This window comes from Telmatherina bonti (assembly GCF_933228915.1).
Source record: "Telmatherina bonti genome assembly, chromosome: 23".
Taxonomy (NCBI): Eukaryota; Metazoa; Chordata; class Actinopteri; order Atheriniformes; family Telmatherinidae; genus Telmatherina; species Telmatherina bonti.
Genome location: NC_136632.1, coordinates 31925061 through 31938997, shown reverse-complemented (window position 1 = coordinate 31938997; position 13937 = coordinate 31925061).

Below are 13937 nucleotides of genomic sequence, written 5' to 3'. Positions count from 1 at the left end.
ACATTAGGAACAGGTCAAACACCAGACTGTAGACCTGATCCATCACCAAACTGTAGACCTGATCCCGTACGACCACATTTGGAACCAGTCCACCACCAGACTGAAGACCTGATCACCTATGACCACATCAGTAACCAGTCCACCACCAGACTGTAGACCTGATCCCCTACGACGACATCAGTAACCTGATCCACCACCAGACTGCAGACCTGATCCACAACCAGACTGTAGACCTGATCCCCTACGACGACATCAGTAACCTGATCCACCACCAGACTGAAGAACTGATCCCCTTAAAACCACATCAGGAACCGGTCCACCACCAGACTGTAGACCTGATCCCCTACGACCACATTAGGAACCAGTCCACCACCAGACTGTAGACCTGATCCACCACCAGACTACAGACCTGATCCCCTACGACCACATCAGGAACCAGTCCACCACCAGACTGTAGACCTGATCCCCTACGACCACATCAGTAACCTGATCCACCACCAGACAGAAGACCTGATCCCCTTACAACCACATCAGGAACCGGTCCACCACCAGACTGTAGACCTTATCCACCACCAGACTGTAGACCTGATCCCCGTACAACCACTTCAGGAACAGGTCCAACATCAGACTGTAGACCTGATCCATCACCAAACTGTAGACCTGATCCCGTACGACCACATTTGGAACCAGTCAACCACCAGACTGTAGACCTGATCCCCTTACAACCACATCAGGAACCAGTCCACCACCAGAATGTGGACCTGATCCCTTACGACCATATTAGGAACCAGTCCAACTCTAGACTGTAGACCTGATCCATCACCAAACTCTAGACCTGATCCCCTACGACCACATCAGGAACCGGTCCACCACCAGACTGTAGACCTGATCCTCCACCAGACTATAGACCTGATCCCCTTACAACCACATCAGAAACAGGTCCAACACCAGACTGTAGACCTGATCCATCACCAGACTGTAGACCTGGTCCACCACCAGACGGTAGACCTGATCCCCTACGACCACATCAGGAACCGGTCCACCACCAGACTGTAGACCTGATCCCCATACAACCACATCAGGAACAGGTCCAACACCAGACTGTAGACATGATCCATCACCAAACTGTAGACCTGATCCCGTACGACCTCATTTGGAACCAGTCCACCACCAGACTGAAGACCTGATCACCTATGACCACATCAGGAACCAGTCCACCACCAGACTGTAGACCTGATCCCCTACGACGACATAAGTAACCTGATCCACCACCAGACTGTAGACCTGATCCCCTACAACCACATCAGGAACCGGTCCACCACCAGGCCATAGACCTGATCCATCACCAGACTGTAGACCTGATCCCAGACGACGACATCAGTAACCTGATCCACCACCAGACTGAAGACCTGATCCCCTACGACGACATCAGGAACCAGTCCACCACCAGACTGTAGACCTGATCCCCTACGACCACATCAGGAATCAGTCCACAACCAGACTTTAGACCTGATCCCCTACGACCACATCAGGATCCAGTCCACCACCAGACTGTAGACCTGATCCCCTACGACCACATCAGTAACCAGTCCACCACCAGACTGTAGACCTGATCCCCTACCTCCACATTAGGAACCAGTCCACCACCAGACTGTAGACCTGATCCCCTACGACCACATCAGGATCCAGTCCACCACCAGACTGTAGACCTGATCCCCTACGACCACATCAGGAACCGGTCCACCACCAGACTGTAGGACTGATCCAGCACCAGACTGTAGACCTGATCCCCTACGACCACATTAGGAACCAGTCCACCACCAGACTGTAGACCTGATCCACCAGCAGGCTGGAGATCTGATCCCCTTACAACCACATCAGGAGCCGGTCCACCACCAGACTGTAGACCTGATCCACCACCAGACTGTAGACCTGATCCACTAGGACCACATCAGGAAACGGTCCACCACCAGACTGTAGACCTGATCCACTAGGACCACATCAGGAAACGGTCCACCACCAGACTGTAGACCTGATCCCGTACGACCACATCATGAACCAGTTCACCACCAGACTGTAGACCTGATCCCCTACGACCACATCCGGAACCGGTCCACCACCAGACTGTAGACATGATCCAACACCAGGCAGAAGACCAGATCCCCTAATACCACATCCGGAACCGGTCCACCACCAGACTGTAGACCAGATCCATCACCAAACTGTAGACCTGATCCCGTACGACCACATCAGGAACCAGTCCACCACCAGACTGTAGACATGATCCCCTACCTCCACATTAGGAACCAGTCCACCACCAGACTGGAGACCTGATCCACCACCAGACTGTAGACCTGATCCCGTACGACCACATTTGGAACCAGTCCACCACCAGACTGAAGACCTGATCACCTATTACCACATCAGGAACCAGTCCACCACCCGACTGTAGACCTGATCCCCTACCTCCACATTAGGAACCAGTCCACCACCAGAATGTGGACCTGATCCCCTACCTCCACATTAGGAACCAGTCCACCACCAGAATGTGGACCTGATCCCATACGACCACATCAGGAACCAGTCCACCACCAGACTGTAGACCTGATCCACCACCAGACTGTAGAAACGATCCACTTTGACGACATAAGGAACCAGTCCACCACCAGACTGTAGACCTGATCCCCTATGACCACATCAGGAAGCAGTCCACCACTAGACTGTAGACCTGATCCTTTACGACAACATCAGGATCCAGTCCACCCCCAGACGGTAGACCTGATCCCCTACGACCACATCAGGTATCTCTCCACCACAAGACTGTAGACCTGATCCCCTTCAAATAGATCAGGAACTAGTCTACCACCAGACCTTAGACCAGACCACATCAGGAACAAGTCCACCACCAGACTGTAGACCTGATTCCCTTCGACCACATCAGGAACCAGTCTACCATCAGACTGTCGACCTGATCCCCTACGACCACATCAGGAACGGTCCACAACCAGACTGTAGACCTGATCCCCTACGACCACATCAGGAACCGGTCCACCACCAGACTATAGGACTGATCCAGCACCAGACTGTAGACCTGATCCCCTACGACCACATTAGGAACCAGTCCACCACCAGACTGTAGACATGATCCTCCACCAGACTGTAGACCTGATCCCTTTACAACCACATCAGGAACAGGTCCAACACCAGACTGTAGACCTGATCCATCACCAAACTGTAGACCTGATCCCGTACGACCACATTTGGAACCAGTCCATCACCAGACTTAAGACCTGATCACCTATGACCACATCAGTAACCAGTCCACCACCAGACTGTAGACCTGATCCCATACCTCCACATTAGGAACCAGTCCACCACCAGACTGTAGACCTGATCCCCTACGACCACATCAGTAACCTGATCCACCACCAGACTGAAGACCTGATCCCCTACGACCACATCAGGAATCAGTCCACAACCAGACTTTAGACCTGATCCCCTACGACCACATCAGGATCCAGTCCACCACCAGACTGTAGACCTGATCCCCTACGACCACATCAGGAACCGGTCCACCACCAGACTGTAGGACTGATCCAGCACCAGACTGTAGACCTGATCCCCTACGACCACATTAGGAACCAGTCCACCACCAGACTGTAGACCTGATCCACCAGCAGGCTGGAGATCTGATCCCCTTACAACCACATCAGGAGCCGGTCCACCACCAGACTGTAGACCTGATCCACCACCAGACTGTAGACCTGATCCACTAGGACCACATCAGGAAACGGTCCACCACCAGACTGTAGACCTGATCCACTAGGACCACATCAGGAAACGGTCCACCACCAGACTGTAGACCTGATCCCGTACGACCACATCATGAACCAGTTCACCACCAGACTGTAGACCTGATCCCCTACGACCACATCCGGAACCGGTCCACCACCAGACTGTAGACATGATCCAACACCAGGCAGAAGACCAGATCCCCTAATACCACATCCGGAACCGGTCCACCACCAGACTGTAGACCAGATCCATCACCAAACTGTAGACCTGATCCCGTACGACCACATCAGGAACCAGTCCACCACCAGACTGTAGACATGATCCCCTACCTCCACATTAGGAACCAGTCCACCACCAGACTGGAGACCTGATCCACCACCAGACTGTAGACCTGATCCCGTACGACCACATTTGGAACCAGTCCACCACCAGACTGAAGACCTGATCACCTATTACCACATCAGGAACCAGTCCACCACCCGACTGTAGACCTGATCCCCTACCTCCACATTAGGAACCAGTCCACCACCAGAATGTGGACCTGATCCCCTACCTCCACATTAGGAACCAGTCCACCACCAGAATGTGGACCTGATCCCATACGACCACATCAGGAACCAGTCCACCACCAGACTGTAGACCTGATCCACCACCAGACTGTAGAAACGATCCACTTTGACGACATAAGGAACCAGTCCACCACCAGACTGTAGACCTGATCCCCTATGACCACATCAGGAAGCAGTCCACCACTAGACTGTAGACCTGATCCTTTACGACAACATCAGGATCCAGTCCACCCCCAGACGGTAGACCTGATCCCCTACGACCACATCAGGTATCTCTCCACCACAAGACTGTAGACCTGATCCCCTTCAAATAGATCAGGAACTAGTCTACCACCAGACCTTAGACCAGACCACATCAGGAACAAGTCCACCACCAGACTGTAGACCTGATTCCCTTCGACCACATCAGGAACCAGTCTACCATCAGACTGTCGACCTGATCCCCTACGACCACATCAGGAACGGTCCACAACCAGACTGTAGACCTGATCCCCTACGACCACATCAGGAACCGGTCCACCACCAGACTATAGGACTGATCCAGCACCAGACTGTAGACCTGATCCCCTACGACCACATTAGGAACCAGTCCACCACCAGACTGTAGACATGATCCTCCACCAGACTGTAGACCTGATCCCTTTACAACCACATCAGGAACAGGTCCAACACCAGACTGTAGACCTGATCCATCACCAAACTGTAGACCTGATCCCGTACGACCACATTTGGAACCAGTCCATCACCAGACTTAAGACCTGATCACCTATGACCACATCAGTAACCAGTCCACCACCAGACTGTAGACCTGATCCCATACCTCCACATTAGGAACCAGTCCACCACCAGACTGTAGACCTGATCCCCTACGACCACATCAGTAACCTGATCCACCACCAGACTGAAGACCTGATCCCCTACGACCACATCAGGAATCAGTCCACAACCAGACTTTAGACCTGATCCCCTACGACCACATCAGGATCCAGTCCACCACCAGACTGTAGACCTGATCCCCTACGACCACATCAGGAACCGGTCCACCACCAGACTGTAGGACTGATCCAGCACCAGACTGTAGACCTGATCCCCTACGACCACATTAGGAACCAGTCCACCACCAGACTGTAGACCTGATCCACCAGCAGGCTGGAGATCTGATCCCCTTACAACCACATCAGGAGCCGGTCCACCACCAGACTGTAGACCTGATCCACCACCAGACTGTAGACCTGATCCACTAGGACCACATCAGGAAACGGTCCACCACCAGACTGTAGACCTGATCCACTAGGACCACATCAGGAAACGGTCCACCACCAGACTGTAGACCTGATCCCGTACGACCACATCATGAACCAGTTCACCACCAGACTGTAGACCTGATCCCCTACGACCACATCCGGAACCGGTCCACCACCAGACTGTAGACATGATCCAACACCAGGCAGAAGACCAGATCCCCTAATACCACATCCGGAACCGGTCCACCACCAGACTGTAGACCAGATCCATCACCAAACTGTAGACCTGATCCCGTACGACCACATCAGGAACCAGTCCACCACCAGACTGTAGACATGATCCCCTACCTCCACATTAGGAACCAGTCCACCACCAGACTGGAGACCTGATCCACCACCAGACTGTAGACCTGATCCCCTACGACCACATTTGGAACCAGTCCACCACCAGACTGAAGACCTGATCACCTATTACCACATCAGGAACCAGTCCACCACCCGACTGTAGACCTGATCCCCTACCTCCACATTAGGAACCAGTCCACCACCAGAATGTGGACCTGATCCCATACGACCACATCAGGAACCAGTCCACCACCAGACTGTAGACCTGATCCACCACCAGACTGTAGAAACGATCCACTTTGACGACATAAGGAACCAGTCCACCACCAGACTGTAGACCTGATCCCCTATGACCACATCAGGAAGCAGTCCACCACTAGACTGTAGACCTGATCCTTTACGACAACATCAGGATCCAGTCCACCCCCAGACGGTAGACCTGATCCCCTACGACCACATCAGGTATCTCTCCACCACAAGACTGTAGACCTGATCCCCTTCAAATAGATCAGGAACTAGTCTACCACCAGACCTTAGACCAGACCACATCAGGAACAAGTCCACCACCAGACTGTAGACCTGATTCCCTTCGACCACATCAGGAACCAGTCTACCATCAGACTGTCGACCTGATCCCCTACGACCACATCAGGAACGGTCCACAACCAGACTGTAGACCTGATCCCCTACGACCACATCAGGAACCGGTCCACCACCAGACTATAGGACTGATCCAGCACCAGACTGTAGACCTGATCCCCTACGACCACATTAGGAACCAGTCCACCACCAGACTGTAGACATGATCCTCCACCAGACTGTAGACCTGATCCCTTTACAACCACATCAGGAACAGGTCCAACACCAGACTGTAGACCTGATCCATCACCAAACTGTAGACCTGATCCCGTACGACCACATTTGGAACCAGTCCATCACCAGACTTAAGACCTGATCACCTATGACCACATCAGTAACCAGTCCACCACCAGACTGTAGACCTGATCCCATACCTCCACATTAGGAACCAGTCCACCACCAGACTGTAGACCTGATCCCCTACGACCACATCAGTAACCTGATCCACCACCAGACTGAAGACCTGATCCCCTACGACCACATCAGGAATCAGTCCACAACCAGACTTTAGACCTGATCCCCTACGACCACATCAGGATCCAGTCCACCACCAGACTGTAGACCTGATCCCCTACGACCACATCAGGAACCGGTCCACCACCAGACTGTAGGACTGATCCAGCACCAGACTGTAGACCTGATCCCCTACGACCACATTAGGAACCAGTCCACCACCAGACTGTAGACCTGATCCACCAGCAGGCTGGAGATCTGATCCCCTTACAACCACATCAGGAGCCGGTCCACCACCAGACTGTAGACCTGATCCACCACCAGACTGTAGACCTGATCCACTAGGACCACATCAGGAAACGGTCCACCACCAGACTGTAGACCTGATCCACTAGGACCACATCAGGAAACGGTCCACCACCAGACTGTAGACCTGATCCCGTACGACCACATCATGAACCAGTTCACCACCAGACTGTAGACCTGATCCCCTACGACCACATCCGGAACCGGTCCACCACCAGACTGTAGACATGATCCAACACCAGGCAGAAGACCAGATCCCCTAATACCACATCCGGAACCGGTCCACCACCAGACTGTAGACCAGATCCATCACCAAACTGTAGACCTGATCCCGTACGACCACATCAGGAACCAGTCCACCACCAGACTGTAGACATGATCCCCTACCTCCACATTAGGAACCAGTCCACCACCAGACTGGAGACCTGATCCACCACCAGACTGTAGACCTGATCCCGTACGACCACATTTGGAACCAGTCCACCACCAGACTGAAGACCTGATCACCTATTACCACATCAGGAACCAGTCCACCACCCGACTGTAGACCTGATCCCCTACCTCCACATTAGGAACCAGTCCACCACCAGAATGTGGACCTGATCCCCTACCTCCACATTAGGAACCAGTCCACCACCAGAATGTGGACCTGATCCCATACGACCACATCAGGAACCAGTCCACCACCAGACTGTAGACCTGATCCACCACCAGACTGTAGAAACGATCCACTTTGACGACATAAGGAACCAGTCCACCACCAGACTGTAGACCTGATCCCCTATGACCACATCAGGAAGCAGTCCACCACTAGACTGTAGACCTGATCCTTTACGACAACATCAGGATCCAGTCCACCCCCAGACGGTAGACCTGATCCCCTACGACCACATCAGGTATCTCTCCACCACAAGACTGTAGACCTGATCCCCTTCAAATAGATCAGGAACTAGTCTACCACCAGACCTTAGACCAGACCACATCAGGAACAAGTCCACCACCAGACTGTAGACCTGATTCCCTTCGACCACATCAGGAACCAGTCTACCATCAGACTGTCGACCTGATCCCCTACGACCACATCAGGAACGGTCCACAACCAGACTGTAGACCTGATCCCCTACGACCACATCAGGAACCGGTCCACCACCAGACTATAGGACTGATCCAGCACCAGACTGTAGACCTGATCCCCTACGACCACATTAGGAACCAGTCCACCACCAGACTGTAGACATGATCCTCCACCAGACTGTAGACCTGATCCCTTTACAACCACATCAGGAACAGGTCCAACACCAGACTGTAGACCTGATCCATCACCAAACTGTAGACCTGATCCCGTACGACCACATTTGGAACCAGTCCATCACCAGACTTAAGACCTGATCACCTATGACCACATCAGTAACCAGTCCACCACCAGACTGTAGACCTGATCCCATACCTCCACATTAGGAACCAGTCCACCACCAGACTGTAGACCTGATCCCCTACGACCACATCAGTAACCTGATCCACCACCAGACTGAAGACCTGATCCCCTACGACCACATCAGGAATCAGTCCACAACCAGACTTTAGACCTGATCCCCTACGACCACATCAGGATCCAGTCCACCACCAGACTGTAGACCTGATCCCCTACGACCACATCAGGAACCGGTCCACCACCAGACTGTAGGACTGATCCAGCACCAGACTGTAGACCTGATCCCCTACGACCACATTAGGAACCAGTCCACCACCAGACTGTAGACCTGATCCACCAGCAGGCTGGAGATCTGATCCCCTTACAACCACATCAGGAGCCGGTCCACCACCAGACTGTAGACCTGATCCACCACCAGACTGTAGACCTGATCCACTAGGACCACATCAGGAAACGGTCCACCACCAGACTGTAGACCTGATCCACTAGGACCACATCAGGAAACGGTCCACCACCAGACTGTAGACCTGATCCCGTACGACCACATCATGAACCAGTTCACCACCAGACTGTAGACCTGATCCCCTACGACCACATCCGGAACCGGTCCACCACCAGACTGTAGACATGATCCAACACCAGGCAGAAGACCAGATCCCCTAATACCACATCCGGAACCGGTCCACCACCAGACTGTAGACCAGATCCATCACCAAACTGTAGACCTGATCCCGTACGACCACATCAGGAACCAGTCCACCACCAGACTGTAGACATGATCCCCTACCTCCACATTAGGAACCAGTCCACCACCAGACTGGAGACCTGATCCACCACCAGACTGTAGACCTGATCCCCTACGACCACATTTGGAACCAGTCCACCACCAGACTGAAGACCTGATCACCTATTACCACATCAGGAACCAGTCCACCACCCGACTGTAGACCTGATCCCCTACCTCCACATTAGGAACCAGTCCACCACCAGAATGTGGACCTGATCCCATACGACCACATCAGGAACCAGTCCACCACCAGACTGTAGACCTGATCCACCACCAGACTGTAGAAACGATCCACTTTGACGACATAAGGAACCAGTCCACCACCAGACTGTAGACCTGATCCCCTATGACCACATCAGGAAGCAGTCCACCACTAGACTGTAGACCTGATCCTTTACGACAACATCAGGATCCAGTCCACCCCCAGACGGTAGACCTGATCCCCTACGACCACATCAGGTATCTCTCCACCACAAGACTGTAGACCTGATCCCCTTCAAATAGATCAGGAACTAGTCTACCACCAGACCTTAGACCAGACCACATCAGGAACAAGTCCACCACCAGACTGTAGACCTGATTCCCTTCGACCACATCAGGAACCAGTCTACCATCAGACTGTCGACCTGATCCCCTACGACCACATCAGGAACGGTCCACAACCAGACTGTAGACCTGATCCCCTACGACCACATCAGGAACCGGTCCACCACCAGACTATAGGACTGATCCAGCACCAGACTGTAGACCTGATCCCCTACGACCACATTAGGAACCAGTCCACCACCAGACTGTAGACATGATCCTCCACCAGACTGTAGACCTGATCCCTTTACAACCACATCAGGAACAGGTCCAACACCAGACTGTAGACCTGATCCATCACCAAACTGTAGACCTGATCCCGTACGACCACATTTGGAACCAGTCCATCACCAGACTTAAGACCTGATCACCTATGACCACATCAGTAACCAGTCCACCACCAGACTGTAGACCTGATCCCATACCTCCACATTAGGAACCAGTCCACCACCAGACTGTAGACCTGATCCCCTACGACCACATCAGTAACCTGATCCACCACCAGACTGAAGACCTGATCCCCTTAAAACCACATCAGGAACCGGTCCACCACCAGACTGTAGACCTGATCCATCACCAAACTGTAGACCTGATCCCGTACGACCATATTAGGAACCAGTCCACCACCACACTGTAGACCTAATCCACCACCAGACTGTAGACCTGATCCCGTACGACCACATTTGGAACCGGTCCACCACCACACTGAAGACCTGATCACCTACCTCCACATTAGGAACCAGTCCACCACCAGAATGTGGACCTGATCCCATACGACCACATCAGGAACCAGTCCACCACCGGACATTAGACCTGATCCACCACCAGACTGTAGAATCGATCCACTTTGACGACATAAGGAACCAGTCCACCACCAGACTGTAGACCTGATCCCCTATGACCACATCAGGAAGCAGTCCAACGCCAGGCTGTACACCTGATCCCCTACCTTCACATCAGGAACCAGTCCACCACCAGACTGTAGACCTGATCCATCACCAAACTGTAGACCTGATCCCGTACGACCACATTTGGAACCAGTCCATCACCAGACTTAAGACCTGATCACCTATGACCACATCAGTGACCAGTCCACCACCAGACTGTAGACCTGATCCCATACCTCCACATTAGGAACCAGTCCACCACCAGACTGTAGACCTGATCCCCAACGACCACATCAGTAACCTGATCCACCACCAGACTGAAGACCTGATCCCCTTTAAACCACATCAGGAACCGGTCCACCACCAGACTGTAGACCTGATCCACCACCAGACTGTAGACCTGATCCCCGTACAACCACATCAGGAACAGGTCCAACACCAGACTGTAGACCTGATCCATCACCAAACTGTTGACCTGATCCCGTACGACCACATTTGGAACCAGTCCACCACCAGACTGACGACCTGATCCCCTACCTCCACATTAGGAACCAGTCCACCACCAGACTGTAGACCTGATCCCCTACGACGACATCAGTAACCTGATCCACCACCAGACTGCAGACCTGATCCACAACCAGACTGTAGACCTGATCCCGTACGACCACATAAGGAACCAGTCCACCGCCAGACTGTAGACCTGATCCCCTACGACGACATCAGTAACCTGATCCACCACCAGACTGCAGACCTGATCCACAACCAGACTGTAGACCTGATCCCGTACGACCACATAAGGAACCAGTCCACCGCCAGACTGTAGACCTGATCCCCTTACAACCACATCAGGAACCGGTCCACCACCAGAATGTGGACCTGATCCCTTACGACCATATTAGGAACCAGTCCAACTCTAGACTGTAGACCTGATCCATCACCAAACTCTAGACCTGATCCCATACGACCACATCAGGAACCGGTCCACCACAAGACTGTAGGCCTGATCCACCACCAGACGTTAGACCTGATCGCCTACGACCACATCCGGAACAGGTCCAACACCAGACTGTAGACCTGATCCATCACCAGACTGTAGACCTGATCCAGCACCAGACTTTAGACCAGATTGCCTTCCAACCACATCAGGAACTGCTCCACCACCTGACAGTAGACCTGATCCCCTACGACCACATCAGGAACCGGTCCACCACCAGACTGTAGACCGGATCCACCACCAGACTGTAGACCTGATCCCCTACGACCACATCAGTAACCAGTCTACCACCATACTGTAGACCTGATCCTCCACCAGACTGTAGACCTGATCCCCTTACAACCACATCAGAAACAGGTCCACCACCAGACTGTAGACCTGATCCCCTACGACCACATCAGGAACCGGTCCACCACCAGACTGTAGACCTGATCAACCGCCAGACTCTAGGCCAGTTCCCCTACAACCACATCAGGAACCGGTCCACCACCAGACTGTAGACCTGATCCTCCACCAGACTGTAGACCTGATCCCCTTACAACCACATCAGAAACAGGTCCACCACCAGACTGTAGACCTGATCCCCGACGACGACATCAGGAATCAGTCCAACACCAGACTGTAGACCTGATCCCCTACGACCACATCAGGATCCAGTCCACCACCAGACTGTAGACCTGATCCCCTACGACCACATCAGGAACCAGTCCACCACCAGACATTAGACCTGATCCCCTACCTCCACATTAGGAACCAGTCCACCACCAGACTGTAGACCTGATCCCTTACGACCACATCAGGAACCAGTCAACCATCAGACTGTAGACCTGATCCCCTACGACCACATTAGGAACCAGTCCACTACCAGACTGTAGACCTGATCCACCACCAGACTACAGACCTGATCCCCTACGACCACATCCGGAAGCGGTCCACCACCAGACTGTAGAACTGATTCTTCACCAAACTTTAAACCTGATCTCCTACGACCACATCAGGAACCAGTCCACCACCAGACTGTAGACCTGATCCCCTACCTCCACATTAGGAACCAGTCCACCACCAGACTGTAGACCTTATCCCTTACGACCATATTAGGAACCAGTCCAACACTAGACTGTAGACATGATCCATCACCAAACTGAAGACCTGATCCCGTACGACCACATCAGGAACCGGTCCACCACCAGACTGACGACCTGATCAACCACCAGACTATAGACCTGATCCACCACCAGACTGTAGACCTGATCCCGTACGACCACATTTGGAACCGGTCCACCACCACACTGAAGACCTGATCACCTACCTCCACATTAGGAACCAGTCCACCACCAGAATGTGGACCTGATCCCATACGACCACATCAGGAACCAGTCCACCACCGGACTGTAGACCTGATCCACCACCAGACTGTAGAAACGATCCACTTTGACGACATAAGGAACCAGTCCACCACCAGACTGTAGACCTGATCCCCTATGACCACATCAGGAAGCAGTCCAACGCCAGGCTGTACACCTGATCCCCTACCTTCACATTAGGAACCAGTCCACCACAAGACTGTAGACCTGATCCCCAACGACCACATCAGTAACCTGATCCACCACCAGACTGAAGACCTGATCCCCTTTAAACCACATCAGGAACCGGTCCACCACCAGACTGTAGACCTGATCCACCACCAGACTGTAGACCTGATCCCCGTACAACCACATCAGGAACAGGTCCAACACCAGACTGTAGACCTGATCAATCACCAAACTGTAGACCTGATCCCGTACGACCACATTTGGAACCAGTCCACCACCAGACTGACGACCTGATCACCTACCTCCACATTAGGAACCAGTCCACCACCAGACTGTAGACCTGATCCCCTACGACGACATCAGTAACCT